Source organism: Ambystoma mexicanum, chromosome 3p (genome assembly GCF_040938575.1).
Source record: "Ambystoma mexicanum isolate Mex_15411 chromosome 3p, UKY_AmexF1_1, whole genome shotgun sequence".
NCBI lineage: Eukaryota > Metazoa > Chordata > Amphibia > Caudata > Ambystomatidae > Ambystoma > Ambystoma mexicanum.
Genome location: NC_090925.1, coordinates 72,268,896 through 72,285,744, shown reverse-complemented (window position 1 = coordinate 72,285,744; position 16,849 = coordinate 72,268,896).

The following is a 16,849-nucleotide window of genomic DNA, read 5'->3' as shown; positions in this document are numbered from 1 at the left end:
AAGATTGAGGGAAGCTGTTTGGTGATTATACTGAAGAGTACTGTCTATTTCTTTGCATCAGAGTACTTACGTGTGTTTTACTGGTCATTGAATCATATGCTATATGTCTCTCCCAATGGTAAATGTATATATAGGTTTCATGAGGGTTTTGTGTGACAATATTTGCCTGCCTGTAACTATATGAGTAATACATAATTGTATTGCATGTACTTACTGTCTGACTTGAATTGCTGGGTTTGCTCTGTGTGGACTCATTGTAGCCCTACACCTCTCTCACATCCTTCTTGAGCCTAAGCATTGACTACTCTGCTACATCACCTTGATTGGGTTTGGCTAACCTCTCAGTATCTTCCTTGTTCACCATGATGGGATGACTTTCCAAAATCCTCCCACCAGGCCTGATTTTGTATATCCATCTTAACAGTGAACAACTCTTCTAAGCAAGTACTTTCTACGGGAGGTAATGTTCACAGTTCTGCCTTTCATGTCTTACTGAAGTTTGCTTTTTCTGTTGTCTCATTCACATCAAAGAAAGAGTCGGTGCTTGGTCCACACTTTGACTCCAAGTAGCCAATAGAATCAAGACTTTCTTATACAAATTGTGTGGAGAAGCTGCGCTATGTAATAAACTGGCATAAACCAGTCCATGTGCAAGTAAGCTCCTTAACAGGAGTGTTTTTACAAGAAGTGTGTTCGCCAATATCCCAGCGCATTTAAATATGTGTGTGATAATGAAGTGCTTGATGACTAGTTGACCTCATAGTGTCTAGCAACGTTAAAGAAGTTACATAAAGGACCAATTAAAATGCTGGGAATGATGCATAGTTAGGAGTATTAGGGATACTTTCTTGAGAAAAGGAGGTCATAGGGGATCATGATCTGGGTTCCACTCAGTGGTATGTTAAACATACCTTCCAGCTGATTTACATTACAGTGGTGATTGGGAATATTGCTGGTGTGGTTATTAACGCAAGCGTTGTATGGGAATGATAAGAAGGACAGTTTCTGTAGACTATGACAGGGAACAGGACTTAAAAGTAGACCAGGTTGTATCGTTTCATCTAAAAGGTTGTTTTCTGAAAGAACCAGACAATGTAGATTACTTTTATGGATCTAAAACTGCTTTTGATTGCTTTTGATTGCTTAGATTGATTTCATCACAGTTGGAGCCGTATCCCGGCGGTTAATCTGCTGGGATACCAGCCACTGCAATTACCGTTACTGCAACTTGGTCCTGCGCTATTAGCTCCGGATCTCAAGTTGTAGTTCCCATTTTTTTGCATCCATAGGACTCAATGTGGCATATTCGGCACAATTACTGTGGCAGTAATTGTGTGGCGGTAATTGTGTGGCGGTAATTGTACTTAATATGGGAAGAAAGTTGGCGCATTCACCTCCAGCACAGATCTGGCGGTGAATCCTCTGAGTTTCCTCCAAACTCGGGATTGGGGCGGTGCGGTAATGAGGCAGTAATAGCGTTACTGCTGCATTTTGCTACAACACCCATCCCCTGGTGAGACCCTATGTCATTTCCACCACTGATTTGTTCAACAATATGTGTTTTTCGAGTGTTAATACTTCTTCTGGGTAGTGAACATTTGAGCCCTTTCTGATGGAAAATGGTGTAAGAAAGTGGTGCATCTTAGCGCCACCATTGCTTTACTCTATATTTAAATGGTTTATTTGAACAATCTATCTGCTGTCTGAATGCTAAACGTTTTAATATGGTTCTATTTTGCTGAGAAGGCAGCATCTTTTTCAAGCATAAATGCCTAACAACAACAGTAGCAGGACCACATGTATGGTGATTCATCGCAAACCACAGATGAAGTTGAATCTGTTATTCCAGGGTAAAGGATTGGAGAAATTGAATTATTTGCTTATTTGATGTGGATTTTTCACAGAATAAAGTGATTTGATTTTGTCCAGGAGTGGTTAGTTTACACTTGAATTTTCAAAACACTGTAATGGCTGCACTATTGCTCCCAATTTGGGAGTGTATCAAACTGAGACTGTTTGGCTGCCCTTGTTTGGGACGAAATTTGGGATAGTTCTAACATCACCCAGTCATTACTGAAAATCAATAGCTTAAAACACTTCTGGTCATACTTTTTTTTTTTATTTAGCTGAATTTAATCAACTTTTAAAAACTAATATAAATTCAAGAAAGTCAAGAAATTAATAAATTATACAGAGTGATGAAATCCAACAATCTTTTGTTTCTTTTAAAAAAAAATGAAAAGGAAAGCAAGGAAATACATGAAACACACACACAACCTAAAATAGTTCTTAATTATTAACAATAAAATATAAGAACAGAATAATAAAAAAGAGGAATCAAACAATATCACAAAGAGTAATTAAAAATGACAATTAAATTGGAGAACCAGGTGAACGATAAATCTTATTCTCAAACTAAACTCTATCACATAGGGTTTGGAATATAAAATTTAAATTACTCCACGTCCTCAACAGTGGGATTCTCTAGTAGGTTTAGATCATGAAGAAAGCGAATAACATTCATTCTGAGAGAGGTGTTTATACCTTCAAGTATCATTTGCCACAGTAAATTAGGAGACAATTCAACATATTCTATAAGAGATGGTTTGAGAAACTGTATTTGTTTCTTGACAAGAGACGTAAATTCAGTGAGCAAATGTATTAATGTTACTTTCTGATAGGTCTCTTGGCATTGTCTACAATCACTGTCAACCGAGGTCGACAGTTTACATCTGATCAATATTTCACGAGTTGGACAAAGGTTAAACCTTAATCTAGAGAATTCCATTCTATGTAACACTGATGGCGCTCTATTTAGAGAGGGTTCCATTATACCCTGTTTTTTGTGTGATAGGAAGTCATTTTTAAAATCACATCATTTTGTGCAGTGTGCTCGAGTTCTAATCCAATCAGCATTAAACATCTAACTTTTCGCTTTCATAGGATTTTCAAGTAAAGTCTGCAAAGAAACATCAGCCTCCGCTAACGCGTTAATTGCAATTTGGCGCCATTTGAATACATGTGGTTTGTTGCTTGTAAATACATGAGTAGACAATGTACCTATCAGCATTAAGTTATCCGTAGTCATTATGCATTTTCAAAATAAGCTAACAATTAGCCACAGGTGTCGGGTGTATAAAGAAACCAGACCTAACCCATGTCTAAGCCAGGAAATCGGTACACAATTTGGCAATCCTAAACAGCGCCTCCAATAGTCTACTCCAACAAGGTTCTGGCATTAATCCCTGCATCTCAGATCCATAAAGTAGAATCGGAGTGACCTTTTGGCAATAATAAATTACAGCCGGTGTAATTGAGACCTTCCACAGCCTTGCTTGGATGGAACTTGACTTGAGAAAGCATCTGGCCCAGTTTTCCATTGATGGTAAGCCAATGAGACTGAGATCTGACGTTAGAAATGGTCACACCCAAATAAGTGTATTGATTGACTATTTCAATTTCAACCTTGTTAATATGCCAATGATAGGACTTTATCAAATGTTTCTGCTTAGCTTAAAACAAGTGCCCCCTATATCTGTTTATGCTTGAAACTAGGGTGCACGAGTATTGCTCGCAAAGACCAATTGAAGCATCGTCTCTTGTGGATCCGGGAATGACCATCAGATATAGAGAGGCTTTGAAAGATCTATTTGATTCCACCTGCCTACGTGCATTTTCATTTTATAAAGACATAAAATTTGTGACCGATACATGTAAGCTTAAATATAAATGGCGTGTCCTTAATAAAAGAGTTGTTACAACTACATTTGAGGAATGGCTCTTATTTTCCAAATTGATAAACATGTGTAGAGAAATCAATTCTGCTTCAAAGTTATCCTTAAGAAATGTAAGCATGCCATGCCAAATTGTTCTTCACATTTCTATTAGGAATTGTTCCACTGTCAGCTCATTGGAAAGCTGGCCTTTCAAACCATTGCTTCTTTCACGCTGCATCACTAGAGGATGCTGGTCATTTTAATTTCTTTCGCAGTATGTTCTTGTAAGGAAGACGTGGCTGAGGCCTGCAATAAGATTTGTAAGTGTATAAACATTAGAAGCGGCATATGCTGCCAGCAGGTCTGCACAATGCAGAAACATTATATATAGCGTAGGAAAATACCTGCAAAGAGCGTGTTTGATTAAACCTCATCCAGTCAATTAATTCAATATTTATGTCATGGATTTTCATTATGTTGATTGATACAAGGATTGTTTTAAGTTGGGGTTATGATCCATTACATATTTTATAAGATCTTATTTAATCTTATTTAATGTGACATTGTATTAATAGCCATATTTGTATTTAGTATTTAGTCGTGTTGGATTTAGTTGATCAAAGCCTTGGGCCGGGAGGATATCTCAGGGGCAATTAGCTTGTTTTGGAAGCCAGACAACGCCGAAAAACACAGGTCTGAATGCCAGTGCCTCACTTAGAGAATGGTTTCTGATATTAACTGAGTTATAAAAGATGAATTAATATAGTTTTCATTATTTGTATTAATAGTATCCTTAAAAACATTTACCAGGGGTTATCAAGACAACATCAATGATTTTAGCACATTGCAAGACCAACCTGTGTTAGGTAATGGATACGGTTTCGGTTAAAACTGTAACGTTTAGAGGTGGACACATTCCGTAAGGCAATTCTAATTGAACTCTTTCCATAGCACCATACTTTATTGAATGAGCGAGTTTGGGTACATCAAGGATGTGTTATCTAGGGTGAGAAAAGAATCTTGATTTTAAAACCCGTGCTATTGTGCCAGAAGCATAGACAACTATTAATGAGGTGGGTGAGATGATCCTGGGGTCCGAGCATTTTACCATAAGTAAGGCGATGTCTCTATTCTTCAATATTTACAATGAAGTATACTGGAGAGGGAATCACTACATCCAACTGCAATCCAGAATGAAGTACACAGCAGGTCAATTACCCTGTTTATGTTAAATACACTCTCAGCGAGATCGCAATGACAGGTGGCATATGCTTAAGATGAGTTAATTCCTTTGTCACTATTCTTTGGGGGTGGTCAAAAACGTATAGCATTTTACCTTATGTTTTCCTCATTATCAGGTATCAGCGGACAGCGGGGGGTTCAGTGGGCCTCCCAGTCAATTAGGAAGCTTGAAAAGTGGGCTATATCACTTGGTATTGCTCATGTTTCGAGCCTCTGAAATGATAGAAGGACCCCGATGTGTTCCAGCTAAAGCGGGAATCATAAACGTACAATATGAATAGTTCCAAAGCTGCTACAGTATTGATTTAGGATCTTACTCTTTTTACATGTTTGTATCCAAATAACAGATATCACGTAACACTTTTTCCCACTAAGAATCCAAAGGTAAACATTAACTTTATCAAAAAGGAAATTTCATTTTTAGAGTTGAATTGTAAAGCATAAAAATATATAATGAATACAGAAAGAAGACAAAATAAACATGAATAAAGATAGGAAAAAAAAACCCAACAAAAACAAGTTACAAAAAAACGCACAGAATTTGCTCAAAACTTATATAGCAATTATCTAACCTGTACACATAGTTCACTGATTTCTTTTCTCTAAGCAGGTCTGCCTACATATGCGAGAATATCATCACAATTGTTCGTTATTTAGTGATTTGTGGGGGTGTTGTAGATCAAATCTGTAGACACCATATACGTTTTCGGCCTAGTGGGCCACCTGCTGGGCATAATGTCAACAGCATTCGTCAGGGTGGGTTTGTCACATGACCCTAGCGGGAAGCAGACAAGACATTTTGGAAGAAATTCTTCTTTAAGAAAATTAGAGTTAAGGAATACAAAGAGAATGGTTACATTCAGAAAGGGGACTGTTTTAGTAATTACAGTATGTTAAAAATGTCTGTCTTTAATAGTTTGTCTTTAGGAACGCTTACCCAATCATTATAATGGGTAATCAAAATGTAGGGCAGGCCGGCAGTAACCCTTGTTCGTGCGAGGCGAGAGGTAAAGGAAAACCAACCATTGATCCAACTAGGGAGTCACTGCATCCAACTGTAATCCAGAATGTTGTACACAGCAGGTCATTTACTCTGTTTATGTGAAATCAACTCTCAGGGAGATCGCAATGACAGATGGCATATGCTTAAAATGAGTTCATTCCTTTGTTACTGTTATTCGGGTGATCGAAAACATACAGAATTTTACTTATCACCACCCATCGAGGGGTTCAGTGGGCCTCCCAGCCAATCAGGAAGCTTGACACATGGGCTATAACACTTGGTATTGCTCCTGTTCTCGGCCTCCTCAGAAGTGGCATGCCACCATGAATCACAAACACATAAATAATGTTCACCAAGAAACAGGTCACACTGGACCACAGAAAACCAAGAGAGAAGTTTGTACCACCACACAGTTGGCACAGAAAACACCTAAACAATGCACACACCCGCACAGAATAACTGCCAAAGACGAACACTATGAAATGTATAGTTCATTATCAACTACCCTGAAGGTATAGATGTTTGCCATCTTGTTTTAAACAGTGCAGCGCTCCAAATGTGGACTAGGCTGAAATTGAAAAAAGCATGTGTAATATGATTTTAGTCTAGTGCCATCCCATGGTGATTCACTGGCTTGTAGTAGATTATTTACTGGTGAAGATGAATGCAGAAAAGAAGGAAACAATTTAAAATGAATACATTAATAATTATGCATGTTCAATAATGTTGATGAATACCCCGCCAGAGCTCAATGGTTACAGGTCATTTGGTCGAAAATAAATGGTCGACAGGACAAATGGTCGACGCAATTTGGTCGTAAGACAAATGGTCGAATTATTTGTTTTTTGTATTTTCACTTTTTTTTTTGGGGGGGGTCCCCACAACCCCCTTTTTTTGCTAAAAAAACCTTTTTTTCCTAAACGAAAACCTGAAAAATATATATATAAATAATTTAAAAAAAATCGACCATTTGTCTTTCGACCAAATTGCGTCGACCATTTGTCTGTCGACCAAATGACTGGACAGCTAGCTCAATCAGTGAAATGTCTCTTATATGTGGCTTCTGCTTTTTCATGCAACTCACAAATATCTGGAAGCTCTCCATGAGGCCCCACATTAATATTTTCAAATGTTTGCAGGGTTATGCACAATAATTCCATTTGTAATTGCAATAAGACAGGAAATCCAGGCTAAGGAAATGGGATGAAGGGGATGCTGGAGGGTGAGAGTTGCGTCTTAGTTTCCACTGTATGTGTTTGCACAATTTCAGGTATCCAGTAATTTTTACGAATACAAAACTGAGAATGACTATAATAATAAAACAATAATAATGAAAAAATATAAATTTTTAAAAAATTGACAGGGGTAGGGAAAGGAGTTACAATGGGTGGGGGGTCGGGTGGGCTTAAAAGCATGGGAAAATGGGGCATTCAGACCCTCCCAATAAAACAATAATCAAATTCGATATTTTTTTTGTTACTAAAGTTTTGTTGTGAATTCATTCTCTGTAATTTCATTCATTAAAATCACATTTGCATCCAGGCCAAATGGTGATAACTGAAGTATGCATACAAATTATCTGATGCAAAACTTGCAAGTTTTGATAATTTACTGAATACTAGTTAATATAAACATACATAGGACATGACTAACATATCATGGTTTAGACTTGGTAAAAGGTTAGTTTGAAAAATGATTATCTTCTGTCTTTACAGATCTTCATCTCACAACACGTAAATGAGGATCTACGTGCAGATGGGAGGAGAAAATCAAACACTGTGGACAGAAATTTCTTCTTTTGGGGTTCTCTGAGCAGCCACACCTGTGGATGCCCCTTTTTGTTGGATTTTTTTGTAATTTATCTGTTAACTTTTGCAGGGAATCTGCTGGTCCTGATGGTAATTTACTGCAGTTACCAGTTGCACACACCTATGTATTTCCTCCTCAGCAACCTGTCTGTTCTAGACATCTGTTACTCCTCCTTCATGTTTCCAAGTATGCTCGCCAACATTTACCTGCAGGGTATGCACATCACTCGCCTGGAATGCATGCTGCAGGTTTACTTCTTCATAGCTATAGTAGCAATAGAAATCTCCCTCCCGACCATCATGGCCTATGATTGCTACATAGCCATTTGCCACCCTTTACGTTACACAACGTTCATGAATAAGCCTCTGTGTCTCTCATTGGCCGCTGGAGCCTGGGTGGGTGGTTTCACTGAGCCAATTGCTCACACTGTCCTAATATCTAAATTCTCCTTTTGTAAAAGACATGAAATCAGCCATTTCTTCTATGATGTCTTAGCTCTAATGAATCTGACCTGCAGTAGCACCCACTCAGTAGAAACTGTGACCTATGCACTGTGCACAACTGTGAATATGCCCTTGCTTTCTTTCATCTTTGCATCATATGTCAGCATCATCAAAGCCATCCTGAAAATCCAGTCTACAGCCGGGAGATCCAAGGCTTTCTACACTTGTGCTTCCCACCTCACTGTGGTCATCGTGTTCTTTGGAGGTATCCTATTTACCTACATGCGTCCAGCCTCGACGTATTCAGCGATGCAGAACAAAATATTATCTTTAGTGTTTATCAGCGTGGGTCCCTTGTGTAACCCCATCATTTACACTCTAAAAAACAAAGAGTTCAAAAATGCCCTGAAGAGGATGAGACTATTAGAATGAACAACTAGAAACTGATGTATTACAATTGTTTTAAATGTTATTGGTGAGTGTAAACAGTGCATTAGGCAGTGATGAATAACTTCATCAATTTATAACTACTAACTTTACTTTGACCCCCCCACCCTGAATATTTGCAATATTATCCACCTTTACTCCCTGGAACGCTGCCAAAACCACATGAAGTTTAGTGAACTTCATTACTGAGGCAGTCTCTTCCACTTCCTCTCTCCTTCCTCCTTTGAAACCCTCTAGAAAGTGCTCACCTCCCCCACCCGCATCCTTCACAGTCTCCCCTTCCACACCCGTACCATTCACAGTCTCCCTTTTCCCACCAGCATCCGTCAAATTCTCCCCTCCCCCACCCGTATCCTCCACAGTCTCCCCTTCCTCACACGTATCCTTCAGTCTCCCCTTCCCCACCTGTATTCTTCACAGTCTCCCCTTTCCCACCCGTATCCTTCACAGTCTCCCCTACCCCACCTGCATCCTTTATAGTCCCCCCTTCCCCACCCATATCCTCCACAGTCTCCGCTTCCTCACCCGTATCCTTCAGTTTCCCCTTCCCTACCTGTATTCTTCACAGTCTCCCCTTCTCCACCCGTATCCTCCACAGTCTCCCCTTCCCCACCAGTATCCTTCACAGATTCCCCTTCCCCACACGTATCCTCCACAGTCTCCCCTTCCCCACCAGTATCCTTCACAGTTTCCTCTTCCTCACTGCTATCCTTCAGTCCCCCCTTCCCCACCTGTATTCTTCACAGTCTCCCCTTCCCCACCAGTATCCTCCACAGTCTCCCCTTCCCCACCTGCATCCTTCACATTCTTCCCTTTCCCACCCGTATCCTCCACAGTCTCCCCTTCCTCACCCATATTGTTCAAAGAATCACCTTCCCTACCCGTATCCTTCTCAGTCTCCCCTTCCCCACCCACATCCTTCACAGTCTCCCCTTCCACACCCGTAGCATTCACAGTCTCACCTTCCCCACCTGCATCCTCACATTCTCCCCTTCCCCACCCGTATCCTCCACAGTCTCCCCTTCCTCACCCGTATTTTTCACAGTATCCCCTTCCCCAGCCGTATCCTTCAGTCTCCCCTTCACCACCCTTATCCTCCACAGCCTCCCCTTCCTCACTCGTATCCTTCAGTCTGCCCTTCCCCACCTGTATTCTTCACAGTTTCCCCTTCCCCACCCGTATCCTTCATAGTCTCTCCTTCCCCACCCGCATCCTTTACAGTCTCCCCTTCCCCCGTATCCTCCACAGTCTCCACTTCCTCACCCGTATCCTTCAGTCTAGCCTTCCCCACCTGTATTCTTCACAGTCTCCCCTTCCACACCAGTATCCTTCACAGTCTCCCCTTCCCCACACATATCCTTCACAGTCTCCTCTTCCCCACCCGTATCCTTCACAGTCTTCCCTTTATCTCCCCCACATTACAACAGCCCCTACATGCCTATTGGCTTTCCATGAAAGATGAGTCCCTCTTTGAATTCATTGTTGATCCTGCCTAGTCAATTTGTTTCTTAAAAGCCATGCCCGCAAATCAAATGTCGCCACTGCGTGTGCAAATGCAACATTGTCCGTTTTTTACATGGAATTACAGCTGCATTGACATATTGAATACTATCTGCGTTTAACCTTGGTTTTAGGTATTGCATTTGCAACATTTTGCAGCCAAGACAGAGCAGTAAATATGAACTTTTTTCTCCCTAGTGTGGCTACAATACGGGCAGAAATCTGTTGACATAAGACCCCATGTATAGGGGCGGGAGCCAATGGAAGCAATGGAAAATAATGAGCACGCAGCTTTGGGTTTCTCATAATCCAAGTAAGCTTCACAACATTGCAATAATGTACAGACAGTCCCATTATGAAATAGCAGTCGAGTGGTTGAGATTCTGGGTGATGGTATCCTTGATTGCTCTGTTAGGGATTTAAATTAGTAATACTGCTTTGGACCAACTGCTATTTAAATATGTGGTAGTCCAATACTTTTAAAATCTAGGTTAGCCAGTGTTGATTTGATATGGCTTTACCATGGCTACTTCCACCCTCCTGTTCTAAAACACACACACTTAATAGGGAGGCTGAACTCCATAGGCAAACCCAGTGCAAAATAGGTTTAATTGCAATTTGTGGCCAATCTAGTTCAGGCCCAACTCTTCATGCAGTGGTATTTGTGGGTGTATTCTTTGGTAGTCCCAGAATGTTTTTAATAAAGTCATTTTCTGTAACCTGTAGAACTTTTGGCTGGGTGGTAGCTCCAAATCTCTACACAGTGCCTGAAGATCATACATGGTAAGGGATGGTTTATTAGCACCACCCCGTGATCAAGGTTGCCAGTGGCTGCACCATACCTGCTCAGGTTAACTATTGATGTGTCCAACTGTTTATGCTATTAGCCTGTTTCTGTGAGTCTAATTTGTGAATATTCAAATGAGTGGACTGGGTCTCCCTTCGTTATCTATGAAATGTCGTCAGGCCGAGTATGATAGTTAATTTCACATCCTTACTGTTCATGGCCTGTAAGAATGTCATTGTATTTTCCCTTGTTCCCTCCCTTGCCTTGAAGCGCTTTTAAACACATTGTGTATAGGCAAAATATAAATAAACTATCCTATCATATCATAACATGGCTACCCCCAATTTGTAATCTCAAATTAGAATGCTTTGTCATGATTGGCTTGAAGACAAATTGTTTTTTTCTTTTTTTTTTTTTTTTGTAAACAGGCCCATATTATCACAGAATGAGGCAAATATGTCCATGTGTTGTGTTACCCAGACATGGTCAAAGAAATCAATGCTGCAAATAATGTCAGTGGGTATTTTTCCTTGCCAAGGGTAAGGACTTCTGCTTCCTTGTTTAATAGCAACCTAATGGCAACACTGATGTAGAGATTGAGCACAGTTGTTGCTAGGATACAGCCCTGTCTGTCACCATTTTCCACCTTAAACACAGATGTTAATGACCCACCCAGGTCCCATCTTGAGACAGCTTTTGTTAGAAGAAAATGATTTAATGGCAAGGAGTAGGGAGTCCGGAATTCCAAGTTTGATCAGTACTTCCCATAGCTAGATAAAGATGTATCTTTCTCAATAAGACACATGTTTTGACGTGCACAGGTAACCTAAATACCTGATCAACAGTACTGACTCCAGATTGAAAGCGTGTCTGGAGATAGCTAATTTAGTTTGTCCTATCTATCCAATTGCTAAGAAAAATGAGGAGCACGTTAGCACCAATCACTACCTACCCTTGGTATCACTAAGACATTTTTAGCAAGCATCCAACTTTCAAGGCCTTCCAAAATATTATCGCTATTACTAAATCTATTGCCGGAATAATATGTAACGGTGGCCGGTCTGTCCCCTGGTAGCCAGCCATTGTAGGCTCTGAGCCCTAAGGTGGCCCAAATGTGTGCAATTTCAATTACATTACTCTAGTGGCGTCTAGGGGGATTTGCCATGAGGTGTGGGATATCCCAAGCCAGATCTTCCTCTTATAAGCGATCCTGAAGTATTGGGGGCAGTCTGAATGGTGCATTCAGATCATCAAGAACAAGGATATGGGCATCACTGTTCCTGCTCGCTTTCCAGGTATTAATACACGTCCTAATGAAATGTAATATTTTGGTCTCATTTGACCTAGAGGGCCTATTATATAAATTAAAGAGCAAGACCTCAATGCCACTGGGGAATTTGATTATCATCTCCTGAATGTCATTGCTATTAGTGTTAATGGTTTGAGAAGGTAATGAGATGCATTAACTAGCTAAAACCCCTCTTGGCCTGCCTAGTTTGCCTTTACGGGCCTGGAAAATCATAACAGACAAACCCTTGCAGGTATAGTGGATCAATTGACGAGGTATCCTGAAAACAACTTGATGATTACAGATAAAGTTAGACTAATCATCATTATTCAAGTGCTTGGATGAACCAGAAATATTCCAGGATACAATTGCTATCTCAGAAGGTACAGACAGAAATACACAAGGCGACTCATCCATTACTATTAGACATCAATCCACTTCATCTAAGTCATTGTTCACATCATAGGTAGAGTCAGAGCCGTTGGTTACCGTACCACTAGAGGCAATGGGGCTGGGCTTGGGGAGGGTGTGATTCTTGGTCAAGACGAAAGTAGTTTGATTATAACATATATATGGACTATCCATTGGCCATGACAGACTTGCTCTTAATTCGAGAGTACTGCCCAAGGGAGGTAATGTACTATATTCAATGGACAAAAGTTCCTCTGCAATAGATTCATGGGCCAATCCCAGGCGGATATAGTCATTGTTGCTAGAAATATTTGGTGATCTATATCTAGAGCAAGAAAGTATATCCTCCCCAATGACAAAATAACGCCCTCTTTTGCTCCTCAACGAATGGATGCACATATTTATTAGTGAATCAGCATATTCAGAAGTAACCCTAGACGAATACCGAACATTCACCATGCATACAACATTCCTATCAGAGTTTACCACACTGTAGGAGAAGTTGGTCCATGTGTGTACTCCAAAATGTACCTGTCCTACGATTTGAAGTCCTCTGGGGGCCAACCCATGGGTTAGATTTGGGGGATCGCCTTGAAGATCGATTTACAGGCAGATGTTGACTTTAGGGTGGGGGGTCACTCATGGCATGCACCTCAATTGTTTTTGCTACTTTATCGACTAGTGAGGGTAGGCTAGTTAAACAAGACTTGTTCCCGACAGTCATGTATTGGTGTTTATTTTGGATATTACCCACGTCAATAGGCTTACGCATTGGAACTGATTGCTTGACTCTAGGGAATGTAGGAGGCACTTAATTTCTCCCATTAGGATATTACCCGCGTCAATAGGCTTACACATTGGGACTGATTGCTTGACTATATGGAATGTAGGAGGCACTTCATTTCTCCCGTTAGGATATTACCCGCATCAATAGGCTTACGCATTGGGACTGATTGCTTGACTCTAGGGAATGTAGGAGGCACTTAATTTCTCCCCTCAGGATATTACCCATGTCAATAGGCTGACACATTGGGACTGATTGCTTGACTCTAGTGAATATAGGAAGCAATTCATTTCTCCCGTTAGGATATTACCCGCGTCAATAGGCTGACACATTGGGACTGAAAGTTTGACTCTAGTGAATGTAGGAGGCACTTCATGTATCCCTTAGGATATTACTCTTGTCAATAGGCTGACACATTGGGACTGATAGCTCGACTCTAGGGAATGTAGGAGACACTTGATTTCTCCCGTTAGGATATTACCCATGTCAATAGGCTGACACATTGGGACTGATTGCTTGACTCTAATGAATGTAGGAGGCACTTAATTTCTCCCGTTAGAATATTACACGTGTCAATAGGCTTACGCATTGGGACTGATCGCTTGACTCTAGGGAATGTAGGAGGCACTTCATGTCTCCCATTAGGATATTACCCGCGTCAATAGGCTGACACATTGGGACTGATCGCTTGACTCTAGGGAATGTAGGAGGCACTTCATGTCTCCCATTAGGGTATTACCCACGTCAATAGGCTTACACATTGTGTTATTAAAGGGGTAATGCAGTCCTACTAGGGATATGCCCCAAGATGTTGCTTTGAGAGCTGGGAGCACTGCCCCAAGAACAGCCTACGGCCACTCCCAACCACCATTGGGCCTTCCTTTCCAAACACCACCCACTTTATGTGTAAATTATAATACAGACAAATAATTGTTTTTTTTATACAACATGTACACTAGACATTGTATAGCATACTGTTCTCAATTACATGTTCTGCTTACAGAAATGTTCATGCATATACAAGATATAAAACCACATTTAAAACCAGTATTTAAAATCCTAATGCAATGAACTGGACTTCACTTTTGAATGAATACAAGTTAGTATTTCACTGCAGAGTTATGTTTGTTTTAGTACATATTATTTAGTGAAGTTCCTCCCTCTCTGAATAAGCCTTTAATGACAGGCCAGCATTTTGTAAAATGATAAATGGACAATATCCTTTTTCCGGCAAGAAAATTATTCTGCATCTATTCCTATCAATGCACCTTTCCCTGCTGCTAGTCAAGTGTTATCTTAAAGATCTTAAAGGTATGTGCAGAGTAGATCTTTGCCTGTCTCAATGTCACTTCCTTGCAGAACCTGCATCTGGTGCTTCCCTCATTAATTGCTGGCCCCAATGCTGTCTAAAGTGTCAAATATGTTCAATTTGACATGCATGTATACTTTGCGTATGTAAGAATTAGGGAAATCTCTTAAATACAGAGCAAGGTTGCTGAGGTATTACACTGTAGCCAATCTAGTCTCTAGAACATGATGTGGTTGAATGGTTAATCCCTATGGGTTTCCGATTTAGTTCTAGTATACACTGCGTTAGAATCAGTTTGTAGTTAAGTCTGGGTATGTTGGAGGGATTAAGCTTAAGGTGCTCTTCCCACATATCACCCGCTTGCATGATCTGCGTGCAGGTAGTTTTCTGGTTGTGCCTTGCCTGCTCATTTATTTCAACGACTCAATAATGTGCCACCATTTGAATTCACCAACTTCCAATGATACATCAAACGCTGCATCCGTGGTATGGACATGGAGCAGCTCGGCAATTCGCTCTAGCAAGTCAGAAGTCAAACTGCTAAGATTATCATATATGCAATACATGTGCTTTCCAGTTTCCTCAGGTCTTGCTCTCTCTTTTCTCCCCAGATCTCGATGTCACGGAAACGTTTAGGAACTATTTTTGCCTTATTTATGTAATTAATTATGTCAGAGAGAATCCAGGATATAGCAAATCTTGTTATGGCTCCTATCTGTTGGCATAATCTACCTCTATCTTTACTAGAGGTGAGCTGTTGAGGAATACAAACTCCTCTGTAATTGTAATGTGGGACTTTCTTAAGCTTTCAACTGTTCTGCCATTCAAGAACAAACTATATCCAGGCCCTAATCTATTCTTTCCAGGTAAGAAGGACATCACCTCGGGTTCCATGGCTTTAATACTGAGTTTCTGTATGACTGCATAATTTGAAAGTTGGGTAAGAAGTGCTTGTAGCCTCTAGGCATAAGGTTAAGCAGTAAAAGATACTCTGCGTACCCTAGCCAGGCTATTCGTGGGGTTCCTGGTCGAGGTGGATAAGACTGAAAGGTCAGCCATATACTAAGTGAATAAAGAGGGGCAAGAATACACACCTGTTTCAGTTCACTAGGGGTGACCCGAGAATCCGTCAGGGGCCCTTAGCGTCTAGCCTTACCTTAGTGTCTAGCCTTACCTTGAAAGTGGTGTTTTGATGTAGGGAGCTGATGGTCTTCTCTATACCGATCTGCATACCCCACCTATTCAACTTGTGCCAAAGATAATTCCTCTTAACTGTATCAAAGGCTGCACTGAAAGTTGGTGAAAGCTCCAGGTACTCTCCATGAGGGTGACTTGCATCAAGATTGTATCCATGGTGGAAAATGATTTACGGAATTTTTTGTGTGACCTACTCATTAAGTTCTAAGAGTAGGATTCGTGCAAAGGTTTTTGCCAATGCGCCGAGGATTGTAAGTATGCAGTAGCTCTTCGGACCCTTAACGAGCCCCCATTTCTATACTGGCATCACTATGGTCAGTCTCAGGAAGCAGACCAGTAACAATAATGGATAGAATGAAGTCATAGAGGAGCTTTGCCCACGCTTCTATTTATTTTTTTCATAAGAACGTTACACATTCCGTCCAGCACATGGGCTCTCAAGTCTTTGCTCGTTTTTAAGTGTAGTGATTTATTTACTGTTGTGTTTAAGAGCCCAATTTGTTCCTTGCCAAGGACTCTCCATAGGGTCTATTAAGGTAGCTCCAAAGGTTTTGTTTGTAAACACTCCCAACAACTTTTTAGATGCTCCTACAAATGTGCAAGCTCTTCCCATTAACAAGCTTTAAAAAAGTGTGGGTGTCTTTACGGTTGCATGTGAGTGTTAAAGATTTCCAGCGTACCATTTTTTTAGATCCTCTAAAACTTTGAAACCAACATCTATACTCGAGTTTGATTTGCTTATATTGTGTGACCTCTTCTACTTATTAGATTATGTTCTTGGAGAGACAAGGTGTAATCACCATTTTGCTATTTTAAAGTTGGCTTTGAGGTTGAGTTTGCAGTCCCCATGCACAGATTTGCTGAGACCAACTGGTTTGGTATCTACTGGTCCCAGTAGACAAAGTTGGGGGGT